At 42.2% G+C, this 16,159-nt stretch overlaps 1 protein-coding gene and 1 long non-coding RNA gene across 5 annotated transcripts in view; one reads left to right on the forward strand and one right to left on the reverse strand.

The window, feature by feature from the left end:
• Positions 1-16,159, reverse strand: part of MYO1C (myosin IC) — a 58,447-nt gene that overhangs the window by 37,711 nt on the left and 4,577 nt on the right. The window lies entirely within an intron of this gene.
• Positions 7,444-13,984, forward strand: LOC141932195 (uncharacterized). Its single transcript, XR_012625760.1, has 2 exons — positions 7,444-7,833; positions 9,148-13,984. It is a non-coding gene; the product is annotated as an uncharacterized LOC141932195 (long non-coding RNA).

The following is a 16,159-nucleotide window of genomic DNA, read 5'->3' on the forward strand; positions in this document are numbered from 1 at the left end:
CCCTCTGCTACTCCCTGAGCAAGATCCCAAGGAAATGTTTCTAATAATAGGAAATGACTATATAAGGCCAGATCAGCACTAAACTGTTTGCAGTCTGGAAAAGAAGAACACACAAGAGTACTGAGGAGGGACACAACTGGCAGAGCAGGGCTTTTCACACATAAGTATTCCCCGGAAGGCAGCATGCAGTAACCTAAGGTTCCCTCCCAGAGATGGACACTATTTAACCCGTGACTCTTCTCTCCTAAGCAGAGGGAGGCCTCTTCCACAGCCCAAAACAGAAAACTAAATGTACAAATTAGAGCTGCTGCGTTCCTTTTTCTATCATGCCCTTGCTTTTCTTCACAGCAGGAAAAACACAGAACAGACTTCTAAATTGACAAAACAGCGCCTGCAAAGCGAGGCTGAGCACATCTCTGATACGGAAAGGGCAGGAAAAGACACAGCCACGTCCTAAAGCATGACGTGGCCAGTGCTAATGCAGAAGGAAGGCTGACCGCTCCCCTTCCAGCCCTTCCCAGGCAGTAGATCCATGGAGCACAACAGCTTGCTGCTGCGTTTTGTGAACTGGACAGCGCTCTCTTACTCACTTTATTTTAAACTGTAAAGATGCTGGGCACCCATGGAAAAAGCCATTTAACTTAATTTTCAGTGTTCCCACGTAACTGTATGCCTTAATGTCTCACACGACAACAGTTTCGGCAGCAAACGGGTGCATGTAGCTACAACAAGCTGTGTATGTCTCAGGAAAACTGTCAGACTGACTTCTGTCTGGAGCTGTAACTGTAGCTCCAACGCACACTTCACTGTCACTTCAGCAGACACAAGACCTGCAAGCCCTTTAAAGACAAATTTTCCTCCTTCTTATACAAATGAAAGGGAAGTTCCTACAACAATGCTCACAAAGACCTTGTCTGGATAAAGTGATATACCTGGAACATTTCCCTGTGATCCCCATTGAAGGGTATCTTTCCATCTCTGCTTTCTCTTTGGATAAAGCCAGAAGCTCTCAGCTCCCAGGGCAGAGACGCTTGCTGAGCAAACACAGTCTGACACAGTCCCACAGCTGCCACGGAAATATAAATTCCTAGTCAGGTTTATCACCCAGAGTTTTTTCCTGACAGCAATAGATGTTTGTGACAAAATGTACAAATAATTTTGTATCTGTAGCCTGCTACATCCCATCTCCCTCCTGTCTACAAATACAGCCCCTGCAGGGCTGCACAGCTTCTAGTGGAACTTGAGGCCACATCCCAGCCAAGATTTTCTAACGCGTTAGCTGGTAAGACCTCCTTGAGCTGAAAATGGTCAGTTTGCCACAGCGAAGTTAGGCTGAGAGCCTTAAAAAAAGCAAGCTAGGCTGCCCTTATGAAAGACTCATTGATGAGACAGGCAGAGTTTTGACAGCAGAAGCACTCCTCTACAGCACAGCATCAGGAGCTTCACCGTCCCGATGAGAACACGGCTGACGTTTACAGGTCCCTGTACTGTTCCAGAGGATTGCTCCAGTGTAACCAGGCTCTCAGGTATGTTCTTCACCAGTTGCTCGTACCGTGCCCTTGTCCCCATACTACCTAGCCAGAAAAGGGTGTGCACTCAAGGGTGTGTTAAGCTTTCCAGGGCATACAGCAGTTCTGTCCCAAGAGGATGTTTCATATTTGACTTATCTTTAGGGACATCTTGATTTCTGAAGGTTTTTAAACTGACATTTTTGTCCAGTTAAATACTTCACATTCTCACCTGCACAGCAAAGGGGAAAACAAGTGCAGGCAACAGGCAGAGTTTTTTTCAGAACCAGCAAGCATAAGAAACATAAGAAACAGAAAACCAACTACAAGAAAGCATTTATGTTAAATACCTTTATGCCTCTTTTCTCATGTAATAACAGCTCCATAACAATTATAAAGCAATTCAGAAAGACAGCCTGTGCTGATATTGCTTGTGCTCGGTGATATCTGAAAGGTAACTAATTTTGCAAAAAAACAATGTTTTGGGAACTAGCTCCCTGTGCATTTAAGTCAGTATGAAGTTTCAACTTTAAGCCTGGACCCTAACACTGTTTGTCTTCTCTAGTTATTTTTCATGCCAAGTCAAAGGATGCAGTAAGTTGTTTGTTCAGTTTCAAAAAGTCTGTTCCAGGAGAAATAAGGTATTTGTCTTGGCTCTAAAAAGTGAGACGAGTCACAGGTATGAGACTAGGAGTCTGGAAGCAGAGATCAACCATCCCTACTAATGTTATACTGATAGGATCTCAAGTTTCCACCATGCCACCAGTGATGACCATAAAATTCTTCTCTAAATACAGGAATTTTCTGTTCAGAACTGCTGACACCAAAACAGTAAGTTTAAGCTACTTTATCTTCTTTAGCGGGTTAAATCTGAAACCTAGGGAAGGCTATCAGAATTACATTATTCTTAATTGTGTCAACACATATCATTTTATGAAAACCCAAGTAACAGATTTAGCTACTATATGAGACTGCTTTATAAGAAACAACTAAACTTGACTGCCTTGTCCTATGGTCTTTTTTCTTTTAATTGACAACTTTCATCAATTCAATTTTGCATTAAAATAAACCACAGCCAAACTCAGACCATTTGGTATTGTGAAAAACAGTTTAAAAAGGAAATACCTCCCTCCAAAATAGCCAAATCATTTCTTTTAGTTAATGTAAAGCTTTTCCTTTTCATAAAGTCTGAATAAAGCTATTGTTGAACTCCCAGTTTGCTGTCAAAACCATGAACTTTCCCGCTACGGAGCGGATTGGAGCACAGGTAATATCCAGATTGTATTAGTATATTCAAGCTTCCAATGTCAGAAAAATAAAGGCCAAATGGTTAAAACTTTCCTGAAAAGCACAGGAGAGAGGATCACATATGGAATATATTTCCTGAAATTCTGGGGGCTTTTTATAAAATAACTCATACATGAGTGATGCCCCAACAACTATTACTACTGCCCACTCCTGTTAGGGTAATAACAAAATGCCCAGTATGGAAATTTTAGAGTAGCATAAAGATGTATACATCAGTGTAATTTGTACCCCAAATTTAGGGAAATGCTGCTATGAGCAACATTTCATATTGGTACAATGGCATCTGTCACAGGTTTGTTCCAAGTAATGTCTCTAGGTTCCTTAAGGAAAAAAAACCCAACAAGCCAATCTGCAAGTATTCTTGCGACATTTCATTCTGATGCCAGAAGCGGGTGATACCTGGGAGAAACGAGTTCTTTCCTTATTTTCCTTCTGGGTGTGACTCTCTTTTAATGCAAAGTTAGCAATGCTGTAAGCAAGCTACAAACTACCAAGTGGAGCCAAGTTCTGTGAGCCCAGAAAAAGGGCACATTCAATGCTTTAGACATTCAAACAAGTGGAGTAGTTTTTAATTTGATGATTTATAAGCATAGAGTTTACAGGCACAATTTGTACCTCCACCACTTTTTTTAGTTCTGTCCCAAACTGACTTTGCTGGCCTAAGGCAGGCAGTTATTTTGAGACAGTGAAAAGTTATAAATAAGTTCTAATAAAACTTGTTAGGAACACATATGGTACTGAAGTTCTTTCAAACCCTTCTTTGTAAGGGAACAAAGAGCATTTTACATTTATTGTGATGGCATAAGTTCCCTATGAAAAGTTTAAGGAAAGAGTTTCAACAACAGTCTGGAGTAAAACTAGATCATGAACCCAAAATAAGAATATCCAATGATCTGTAGAAATTCCAGATTATGCTAAAAGAAATGGCCTAAGCAGTTTCCAAAAGCAGATGAAAGAAAAGTAGACACACAGTGCAGACTGGCTATCTGGCAGGGTGTCAGACTTGAGGCCTGGCAACCAAGAGGAGCACGTGGGCAGATGATATTGCAGCTGGCTTATGTCTGAACTGCTTCCCTTTACCCTGCCTAATCTGTTGCTTCTGAAAAGGAGGGTAAAAGCCACCAGATGAAGGGTATTGTCTGAGGTAATCTCCTTCTGACCAGTCTGACAGCACCCCAAAGATTCCACAGTGAACAAAGTCTTTAATGTTTTTGTGAATTGCAAACATTTTTACCCTAAAAGAGATACATCCTCAGTTAACAGTAAACAGGGAATAATGAGTTGCCATCATGCTGGCAAAAGTATTCCAGGATGCCTGGAAAATACAGACATTTCAAAAGGACATCCCACATCCACTGGCGTTAGCTTGCACTCATCACATGATACAGAATATTGTTTTCTAACATTTTAAAAATTGATACTCCTACTGAATCAAGACTACATTAAATCAAGGTTTTTTTAAAGTAAAAGCAGTAGTAATCACATTGATGCTGAAAAAAAAAGGTAAAAAAAAATTCATTGGCTTGCAACTTAGTAATCACCCTTTGAAGTGTAAGGAATATCTTGTCTCCAAGACATGGTTTCAAGTCCCTGCCCACTCAGGAGAACTACACTGTCCTGCTCACAGCATTTGCAAGATTTCCTGCAATATCAGGGACATAGATTTAATCAAAAACAAAGACAAAATACACACTAAAGAATAATCGAGGAGCCCATTCCTTTGTGGTTCTCAGGAATGCATGTTCCACATCTGGATAAACATGGGCCTATGCAGTGAATGGAAACATTCATTCCCCAGCTGTGGCTAGGTCCAAATCCTTTCTCTCTCTCCAATTTACTTATAGTCCTACACTGGGTGGTTGAAAAACTGCATAAATCCTGCTGAGGCAGACAAAATAGGTAGTCACATGCAGGCCCGGCAATCTTCCTACTGACCCTTTACATCTACCACATAAACAAAAACTTCTTCTGGGCTGTGATGGCCAATTCAAATGAGAGATCCTGAAGGAATTCCTACAGCTCCTGTTACTTGGGTATAATAGTTATGACATTACCAGAAATATCAACTGTCCCACAGCATTCTGTCCTCCATCAGATGAGGACCAGCACCCCTAAGAATAAGAGACAGGAAAGGGGAATCATCCACTTGTGCTGATGCAGATAATGAGCACATCCTCAAAAAAATGAAAGGTAACCTTCTGCCTTGAGGCCACCAGTGTGTAGATAGGAGCCCTTTGCACATAAGGCCAAATCCTGCTAGAAGTGCACGGATTTGGAGATCTCATGGAAGTCAGATCGCTTTCGTTCTGACGCTGTCTGAGCAAACCCTACTGTCCATGGCAGCCAGGATGATGACACAAACTGTCAGAAGGCTCATCCCACTGGGAGGTAAACACTTACTTTCTTCTGATTTGACAGGCATAGCTTCTCTAGGTCGCCTTGGGGAAAGTGAGAGATCCAAGGCCACAAGGGAATCTGAGCTCTAACCTGAAAGAAGGGTCCAGGAGCGTCAAGAATAGGTATCTCCCATAGCAAATCAGTACATGTTATCAATGACTATAATGTAAGAAATACATACAAAATGCAGGCAGCAGCTTTGGTTCCTTTGCTTAAATTTTCTGTTCTAACAGCTCTCAGATACTGCCAGGGCAGCATCATTTGCTATTGTAGCAACATGAGCCCGGCCAGAGCCACTCTACAATACAAGGAGACTGCAAAAAGGTAAGAGCTGACACTGTACACAGCAAGCCCTAGATTTATCCTGCTTCACTGCTGCCAGTGGGAGCTCTGCCATCAGCTTCAGTTGTGTTGGGAATACACCCGTGGCAGGAAAAAAGGTTAAGCTCTTTTAAATTACCTAAAGAAAAAGAAAAGCATCAAAACTTGAGGGTTTGTTTCAGTAGTTATTGTTTGTATGGCTGAACTGGAAAAACAGAGGAACACAGGGAAGCTCATCACTGTAAATTATTGATCCACTGCTTTCTAGACATTGAAACTGGTAATTAAACAAATGGTAAAAAGATACTTCATCAATTATAGAGGTGTCACTTTAAATTACACTTGCTCCAGGATGAATAAAACACAAGAGGTTAAATGCTGTGGGTACTTCTTTATGCCAGCTTCTTCTTCAAAATCCTTACTACAACACTGATTCTAATTCTCTTATATCACCACTTGAGAGAGATAAGGAGAACAGAGTATTTGTTTCACCAATCTTTTTCACACAATGTCCAGAAAGCGCAGTCCTGTGGTCAGGAGAGAAGATTTGGAACTGAGACTAGTGGGATCCCTTCGCTGCTCAACAGGATTAGTTATATGGCCATAAGTCAAGGCCACAGCCGCTGTGAAAACAGCCCTCCCTCAAAAGCCAGATCCCCCCCCACCCCCCCAAAAGCTTTGTCTACTAACAGTCAGTTGTGAAATCTGTGAAGTACTGGGCAGACATTTGATACTTGTAGGTCTTATGGTTTTTAGAATAATACATACATGTACACACCCTCCACAACCTGAAATAACACTGGCAAGCTGCTTCTGAAGCAATATGATGATGACATCAAAGATACCCTTTTAAGCAGAAATCATGACACAACCATAATGACTACTCAAATTTGATTTATGATAAATTTTTATATCAGGCTGCATGCCTTACCGCATCAAGCTTAAAGTTATCTCAATTTCAACATGTTAAATATTATATGAATGTAAAAATATACTTGCTCCAATACTCATTTTGAAATAAAAACAACATCCAAAGAAGACCTTGGCCGTCTTGCAATTACTGGCACAGATACTCTCTAGAACCATTGTTACATCTCTCAAACAGGTTTCATTCCAGGAAAGCATTTACTGAAGACTGAGTTCATCAACTGATTAAGATAGGTCAGGGAGTACAAATACTGTAAATGAAAGGCTGCATATGTAGCATAGGCAAACAGCTTAAAAGCACATGCAAAAAAACCCTAACAGGTGGACACAGTTTGCATCCTTCACTAAGCAGAAGCAGCAGTGAAGCACAATGCTAGGAGGCAAGATCAGAGAAACAGAAGTTGCTGGTGAAGCCAGAACGATCTTAGAAGTCAAACAACTTGTGCTTGCCATGGTGAAGTGGCAAGAAGTGAAGGATGGGAGTTCAGTTCAGAGAGGAAAGAGAGGCCAAGGTGATGAACTGCAGGAATACGCTGTGGAAGCTGGAGATGAACATATCATCAGCTGATGGAAGTAGTCAAAGAGGAAGATGAAGGCTGGACAGGAGAAGTTTTGTGAAGGAAAGAACACCAGATCTTGGTAGGGGGTTAAAAGAATCAAAAGGCTGAGCTGACGCTCCCTAAATAATGATGCTGAAGCGCAAGGAGAGCAAGCTCTCCTATGGGCCTGATGCCAATCGCTCTATGAAGTTTTCCTTGCCTGTTCTAAGGAGAGTTACACAACATAAGGCTCTACTCATAAGTGCCTGATGGCGTCCTGTGCATACAACAGCTCCTACCAGCAGAACAGTATTTGTGGGAAATGTTACGAAGAGTGTCTAAGAGAGATAAAGCCTTTGAGTTGCAGACGAAGCTGCCAGCCCTCATTTCCAGCTTGTCAGAGCAAGTCCTTCTTGAAGTCAGCAGCCTGGAATGAAGAGAATCTGGCATTTGTGCATGTATGTATGGTTCAGACAGTCAGGGCGGAGTGGCTGACTTTAATCATACTTTCCACAATGGGGGGGGTGGGGGAGTGGCAAAGTACAGTGAGTGATGGGCGTTATCTGCTATATATTCACAAATTCCTCTTCTTTGACTCTGTATTTCAAGCCTGACCTCCTTTCCTGCTTCCACTAGGGCCTGGAGGAGGAGGGGAAGGGCGAGCATGCAGAACTGGAATTTGAGAGTCCTTCACATTCTTGGGATTCCTGGTATTCCTGGTGTCCGTGACAGGCCGCACAAAGGCAGCACACACTTGTCTGGTGAGCTGACAAATTCCACATTCTGGAGAATTACGGGAACAGCTGACAAGACACAGGAGTAGCTACATGCAGGTACTGCCCTTCCCTGCAAAGCTGAACCCCACTATTCCAAAATTCACTAATCCAAGCGCTAAACCCATTACTGCCTCTGCTGCTCCAGCTTACCTGCTGGGTCATAACCTTTGTGTTTAGTATACACATTTTAAAGTTGTTTCTTTAATTGTCTTTTGCCAGAATATCTCTTTTCTGGGGGGAAAAAAATACATCAATAGAACATCTAAAAATATGGGCTTGCACTAGCAACTGTCAAGCTTTTTTAGCTTGTTATGAAGCCTCTCTAACAAGAGTGCTAGTATGGTATCAAAAAGGAGTAAAGCTCCAAAATAGTTTAATCCAGCTGCCCACTACAGTGTTAGCAACAATACTCTAAAGAATTCCAGTTCAAACCACTTTTGGTTGCCTTCTACCCTCACAATGAGGCTACAGTCCACTAAATCACATGGAGCTTCAATTCCATCTAGAAATAGTCTCTTGAAGTTTCTACTGCAGGATGACATTCCTAAATTTTGTTTACTTGGGTGCCACTACTGGTGGTGACAGCAATAGCAGCTACAAATTGCAGGAACCTGCATGTGTGCCCAGAAAGGGCACATGTCCAAATCCAACCTCTTGCACGAAAGGTTTTGGCAGCAAAGTTAATTCCTTCTCTCTTGCCCTTCCTGCCTGTGTCGATCACAACGAGATGCTCAGATATCACAACACAGTAACCCTGTCCTACTACCTCACACATATACCTTGCTAAAGAGTCCCACAGGGCCCAAAAGTCCTTTAAACCTTTAGACCTGTTTAAGAGCAGTGCAAAAGTGGGCATCCCTGCATCCTCGGCTGGGCAGGGTGTCCTCCCTCCAGGCCCCCATTGCGCTGGCTCTCCCAACCCCCTTACACAACGGCAACGCTCTGGGAAGCGGCAGAGGTGTATCTGCGCCAGAGAGAGCAAAACACCCCAGACATCAGTGCCCAACTGGACCCCTCTGACTTGGGCTACACTTCCCGCTTTGAAGCCCGGCCGCTCTGCGTGCTGCTTAGGCAACAAGCAGAACAGACACCAGCCTCTCTTGGCTCGGTGTCTCAGCACGTCTATCCTGGCTGTCTGCGCCGGGATGTATCAGTGCCTCTCTGTTCCTGACCTGATACCATGTTAATGGGCAACAGCAATGCAGGCACTCCATGGGCAGATGGTTACTGTACTGCTTAGGAGCTATAAGAGGTATTACAGCTTTGGAGTCCCCATTATGAGAAGTGGAGTGGAGATAGTGTGTTCTCTTTGTAAATCTTAATAGAGTGAACATTTAGGAGACAACTAATTACCATTTATGTTCCAAACAGCTGGCCTAGCTCCACATCCACAGACTGGGAGGCTTTAGTGCCAATCAGCCCACACACCAGGGCACAGAAGTCCCCCAGTATGACTGCAGAACCTTCTAGCAAACTCAAGCTTCTCCTCATTACCACTGACTTCAAGGATCAAAAACCAGGAGCATAAGAAGAGAACGGTTACACAAGCCATCATTCTCACAGCATTACATTACAGACATTTCTCCATGGAGAAAAGAGCACAGAAAGTGTATTCCAAGGTGCCAGAGTGCAGCCCCAGGCTGCTGTAAGTTGACCTAGACAGCTGACATTACTGTTATGCAGCCCATCCTCTGTCCCCAGCTGTGCTTGTCCTGGCCCTTTCCCTCCTCTGTACTGGGACTCAGATGTGCTCAGCTCTGTGATGAGACAGTTCAGGGAACTAAACAAACAGAACCTTTCTTTCGTTTTGTTTGTTTGTTTTTTCTTCATCATTGTTCTCCAAACTTTGTTTCAATTGATTCACCAAAAGGTCAAATGGATGCTAGTGCAAGTACAAGGCAGGGAGTGGAGAACTACAACAAAACCAATTTAAGTAGAACTTCATGTCACTATAAGCTTATCTTGGATACTGGGGGAATACATCCTCCCAGCAGACAATTAAGAAAGAGCATTTCATTTAGAGTGATGTGGATGAAGCTCTAAGACTCTCTGGATGCTTTCTTCATCCCCTATCCTTTACACATACACGTACCTCCAATGTTTAAAGCCTTGAGAAGCAATGCACACGTATTATCACCACCAGCACCCTCCAGGACAAGCCCAGGAAGACACTAGAGGCTGCAGACTGTCAGCTGTAGTGTTCCATGATCAGGAAATTGGCCTGACACATGTGGGTATATATGTCACACCAGATTTGCCAGCAGAAAAATGAATAATACACTGGTCTGCTATACAGCAAGATTGGGAACAATTGACATTTTTTGGCAGGTGCCTTAGAAATGAGAGCTGGTGCTGCTGGACTCTGATTGCAAGCACACAGGAAGGCAGGAGGGGGAAGCTCACTTCACACACTCATCACTGTGCCAGTTACTGACCCAAATGAACCTTCCCATTCCCTATCAATCCGCAAATCTCAATCCAGCCCACACTAAACACTGATTGATTTTCTACTCTAATGAGCACTGTGTCACATTTGTGTTGACTAACCATCAGTTCAGATAAGTGGTTTGCAATTAAGATAATTTGGTTTGAGGCCAGTGAAAGTATGACCTGAAAAGCACTTCAGAGAGTTCAGCACAATGCTAGAGATTAACCAGAGAAATTCACTGCTAAAAACGGAAGGCCAGGTACCAAGCTGACAGCTCCTTTTAGTACTTTATACCAGAATTTACCTTTCTAGCCTATCCAAAATAAAGAGCAAGATTTGTCACAACAAAACTTTTCCTCAGAAAGCAATAGTTTGCTTGTACAATGCACTGAAAAGATTTCTTTCCAGACACATGCACTCCACCTGCAGCAACACCGATTTTCTTCCACTTCCCATTTCCACTCAGGCAGCAATTCTTTTCACAGAGGCTACCTAATTCTGATGGCAGACAATTAGTATTTCAGTCAAAAATGCATTTGATGACAAACAGCCGACTTAACTGAAGCCTCTAGAAAAAAGTAAACAGTTACGTGAGTGCAACTTTTGAGTTCCATGGACTTCAGCCCGGACATAGTCCACATTCTCATCCTACACAGAGCCACTTTGAGGAATTTTCCTCCCATTGCAAGCTGAGCTGAGAAAGTGGTTTGGATCGCAGAAGTTGCCAGGTAATTCAAGGCTTAAGGTTGGAAGGAACTCCCCATGTCCCCACCCAGATACGGAATCACCACAGAACAAACAGACACCTGGCAACCGGCCAGGTTTCAGTTTAAAGAGGGAGAGATCAAACACCCCCTTCCGCTCTGCAAGTTTTTTGCATACAGAGCTCCACGTCTCTTGCAACGTTTCCTCTTCACATGGTGCCCTCATGGCCAGGCTGCCAGAGCAGCACAGAAACCTTCACTCCCAACACCCACCAGGCTCTTGGCACCAGACACCCCCTGCTCTGGTAGCTCTTGCTGATGCAGCAGAGGAAGGTTTCAAGGTGGTCACTGTCTACAGCAATCTCCAGGAACAGCAGCTCATCTTTGACTCTTTTTTTCTTTTTTTGTTTTGCTCTCCTTTATACTTCTTCCTTGTATCAGGACACAATTATGTCAAATCAGATTAGTTTATACTTCAGATAAATAACGTCTGAAAGCTTTACCCAAATATATAAATGGCCCATAACCATTAATCCATGTAGTCTTTAATTATATCAGGCAAAAAGAAAAGATACTGTGTTCGTATCATTTTGTCATCATGTTTTTCTTAAATGTTCTAGGGACTCTAACACACTTGTTTTAGAAATACCTCATAAAAATGCATAAATTATCCCTTCTATTATCCCAAAATGCTTCTAGCTTTCTCCAATCCCTGCACAAGCAGTCATGAGAGCACTGTTCCTTCTATGAATTGAGGAGTCATCTTCTTAGTGATCTTAAAGAACAGTATTTTAAGGCAGCTGACATCTAACTGACAGACAGTGCTACTGCTCATCTGTACTTCTGTAACAACCAAGATTTCAAACAATTTAAAGAAATGCTTCCTGCTGGAAACCAAAACTGTCAGCACCAACTGAAATAATAAGAGAGCCAAAATACAGGCATTTGTCCCTAAGTTACTGCATGAGGCTGAGCTTTAATTTTCTGCAGCTCTGCTAAATAGTCTGTGGATCCACTACTTCAGGAGGCTGCAGATACAAAAAGGAGAGTGAAGTAAGATTGGCTGGATCTATGATACAGGCTTATTTTGGCCTCCCAACCTTTTCTGCCTCCCACACCTTTTTATCCTCCTCAAACTTTTCCAGCTGACCTCCCACACCACTTTGGCCTCCCACTCTTTTTTGGTCTCTGCTTTTCTTACTGGTCTTCCACCCCTTTTCAGCCTCTACTGTTCTTTCTGGCTTCCCGCCCCTTTCCAGCCTCCACTTTTCTTTCTGGCCTCCCACATGCTTTTGGCCTCTAGTTTTCTTTCAGACTCCCACCCCTTCAGCCAGCATAAAATATTCAAATCCCCTTGAGGTTATGAATATGTAAATCCACCATCCAACCTTGGTATGTGCATCCATACTTTGACTTCTCCTTCTACACCCTAACTGACCAGGAACAAGCTAGCTTCCTCCCAGATATCCTGCAGTCACAACAGCATGATTTTATGCCCAAGGAAACATGCTGGCGCTCTCTGTAACTCCAAATCCTGCTAGGCTCTCATAGCACTGTACAGTTAATTGTGTTAATGGAGATACAGAAGTAAAACATGAGAAATTCTAAGGTGGCAAAAATCAGTTTCAGAGCAATGTTTTCTAAGGTTTAGGGGTGATGCAAACCACCACCATGCTTGTTTAAGCAAATAATAGATTTCCAGACAGAAGATCAGCAAGATTGAAGTTAAAAATCATCTGCATTCCAACAGAGTGCTATGATCAGGCACACAAAAACACACTCTGTACTTCTCTGCAGAACTTGCTTTTGACCCCATCTCCCAACTTTAAGAGCAACAAATCCATGCACAAATAAAACAGGGATTTTGGAAGTCACATCTTTTGTATTTGCGCTCATTTTCATGAGACCTTAAGCTTTTCTTTCTATTCTTAATCAAAATTGTGGCCAAAAAACCTTGTGACTTTAGGAGAAATCAAAAACATACATTTTGAATACGCTATTCAAAATGCAGTGTTGGGTTTATTTGAGAAATGTGATAGGTACTTTTGTCTGTTGTTTTTGGAAAGGTGCAACAGATATAAAAGCAGGTCTTCATTATACATTACTATGCTTTTCCAGTAATCATATTGCTCTGAATCTTCTCTTCCAAGCTGCAATGTTTTTTTAATGATGTAGTACGCTTAGTAGCTCTAAAGGAAAAAGGAAGAGAACTGACCACAAAATTCAGAAATGCATAAACTCAAAAGGAAGATCTGAAAACACCTTCAAAAGTTACATTTTAACAGTCCAAACATTCTTCCCACACTGTCCCTTCACACGTGAGTCAGGCACGCTTAGCTGCCCCCACTTCATTCCCACATGGACAAACCAAGGGAGAAACCCTGTTATATTGCATTGTGTGCACTTGGCCTTGTTTGTTCAGTACACCAAAAAACCACCAGGTATACAAACCCTTGTTGTTATTATAATCTTAATAAGATGTAATGGGTGGGTAGGAAAGCTACCTGTAACATCTGTGAGAAAATAATGTACTAACACAAAACAGCAGATAAACAGTCAAGAAAAGGTGGAAAACTGCTTGCAACTGAACTCCAGTGCTCACATAAAATAAGGCAAAAGAAACATCTCTTTTGCTGTCTAAGTTCCAATCCTGTCCGAGAGAGAATTTCTGGCTTCCTGGTGCAGAGGTGTGGCTTTCCCTCCCAAGATGCAGAAGAGGCAATTCTGAACAGACTCCAAAAATCCTAAGAGTTTAAGACAACCTGTTACTTGAAACAACAACATGTGTGGACAAAGAACATGGCGCTCTGGTCTCTAATTTGGAAGGTTCAATAAAACTCTAGAAAAACCCCAATAATTTTGCGCAAGAATCTTCCCTCTTCTCAAAACTGCACCATTGGACACATCAGCCTTTGCTGTAGATCAAAACCTGAATTGCAGAAATACTACTTACAATGCAACGTTGTGTAGTGTTGCAAATATGTATCAGTTTTTGTTTTTTAAAAATGTTGATTATAGTGTGCTGTCTTGTAAAGTGTGGAACTGCATATTTTAGTTATTAAAGCTAGCAAACAAGTCTGGCTGTTGAAAGTCATTTCCCTGAGTAAACAATGACTCAGTGTGGACTGTATAATGTAGAAGTTATTAGTTACTGTTAAAAAACCCAACTCACAGCACTATACAAAGACATACTTCAGAATGGAAAATAGTTTTCCTCCTACTTCTATGGTTCCAGTTAGAGTGTTTCAGTGGAATTTTATTTTCTAAAAAGCTAAACAGATCACTATCTCCTTATTATATAACTGGACATTGGCTCAACTGGACCCTTCAGCCACGAACAATGAGCACAGCGAGAGAGATGAGTTTACCCTCTTTACTGTTCTGTTTGTCATTACGACTCTGAAGTAAAGATGATTCTTTCTTGGACAGGAATATCCCATCTAGAGCACGCAACAGGTGGTAATGAAAACAGACATGGAGACAACCATAAAATATTAAGTATATGGTAATGAAGAAAAAAAGCAACTGTAAGCTCACCAAAATCCTCTGGGAAACATTCATCTCTAGTTGAATTACAGCTCCTTCAATAATCCTCCTCTTCGTTAGTAAAACGGTCAAATACACCTGGTGATTGTCAGCTGGCATAAGGCATCACAGCTCACTAACTAATGAAATGCAGCCTCAGCTGCTAAGACACAAAGGTTTCCCTGATGCCTTAAAACCACCACAAAGGCTCTCCAGCTATGAGTATGCACTGTCTCAAACATTAGAACCACATCTCTATTTTACCTTTTGTAAGGGTGAAATCTCCGGTCAGATATAAGAACACTGCAAGGAAATACAGAGTCAAATATCCATGGTAAACTTTTTGTAGTAAAGTGCCTCCAAAAGAAATTACTGAAGCAGTGATTTTAGAAAGCTCTTTTACTGGGAAAGAAAAAAATCATCTGTTAGGACAGCGTGGATGATTTTTTTTTTTCTGTCATTCATAGACTATCCATTTCCTGGCAAAAATCAGAACACATTTTGACATAACATTCTTTGCCACCAACAATGACACTGCCCAGTTGGTACAAAACTTCCCAATAACTGCAGGCTGCCATATCTTCCAGCTCCAGGACCTTACTGCCTAGAAGGCAAACACTGTAGCATTCCAAAGGTACTGCCAAATGCTAAAAATTATGTCCATTTATATCAGCTGCTGAACTGAATTACAGGAAGGGCGGTGGCCAAACTGGACCAAGGTCAACGTACCGGTTAAAGGGCTGCAAGTGTCCCAATGAAGAACAGCTAGCTGGTCATTCACATGTGGCCAAGTGCTTTCCTAAAGAAAAAAGCAGCCAGGGAGAGCTAACCATGCATGCATGAACGTCACAGGAGTTCTAAATACCAACCTTTATCGCCTTCCCGTACAGGGATTTAATATAGGACAGACTATACTGAAAGTATATATTAAACAGAAAAGGTACTGGCCCTGCTGCTCCTTATTGTACTGAAGACTATTTAGATAGTGCAGGGCAGGGCTTTAAGGAATACTAGACCTTCCACCCCCACAGAATATGACTCAGTTGCAACAAATTACTTCAGATTTGTCCACTCAGAACCTTGTGCCATAACAAACTTTTTAAGCCTTTCACATTTACTTATATGGCTTGCTTACATCTTTATTAATGTTTTCTGGCAAGAGCTGGCCACCTACCCCACTAATGCGTCAGCAAGGAGTAAAGTATGCAGAGGAGGGCACAAAATACATAGCAGGATATTTTCCAGCAGAGAGATCATTCAATCCAGACAGAGGCACAGTAAAAGCGGCTCCCTTCAGGCAGAAAAATAACTGTTACAATCTCACAGAAAGACAACCCATGCAAACCTCATCCGCTAGAAAAGCTGATAGAAGGTTAGATGTATGGTTTCCGTCGACGTCGGGGATAGTAATCCTAGTCAAAGCCAACCACATCACTCACGAATTGGTTATAAAGCAGTACAGCAGTGTGTACCACAGTAAAACCCCTGACGGAAGACAAACACACACTATAATTGCAGTCACTTTATGCCAGTACAAAGCATTGCTGCTACCAATGGAGCAGGCCCCACCCGATCCCAGCCATTTCTTCCTGCACCATCGTATTCTTTGTGCAGGTGAGATGTTCATGTGCTCACACGACGGGAGCTGGGAAACTGCTTCAGACAAATTATGTTTGTTTTGCCCACTGAAGTTTTAACTTGGATCAGTTCTGAAAAGTTCACCACA

Source organism: Strix aluco, chromosome 19 (genome assembly GCF_031877795.1).
Source record: "Strix aluco isolate bStrAlu1 chromosome 19, bStrAlu1.hap1, whole genome shotgun sequence".
Classification (NCBI taxonomy): Eukaryota; Metazoa; Chordata; class Aves; order Strigiformes; family Strigidae; genus Strix; species Strix aluco.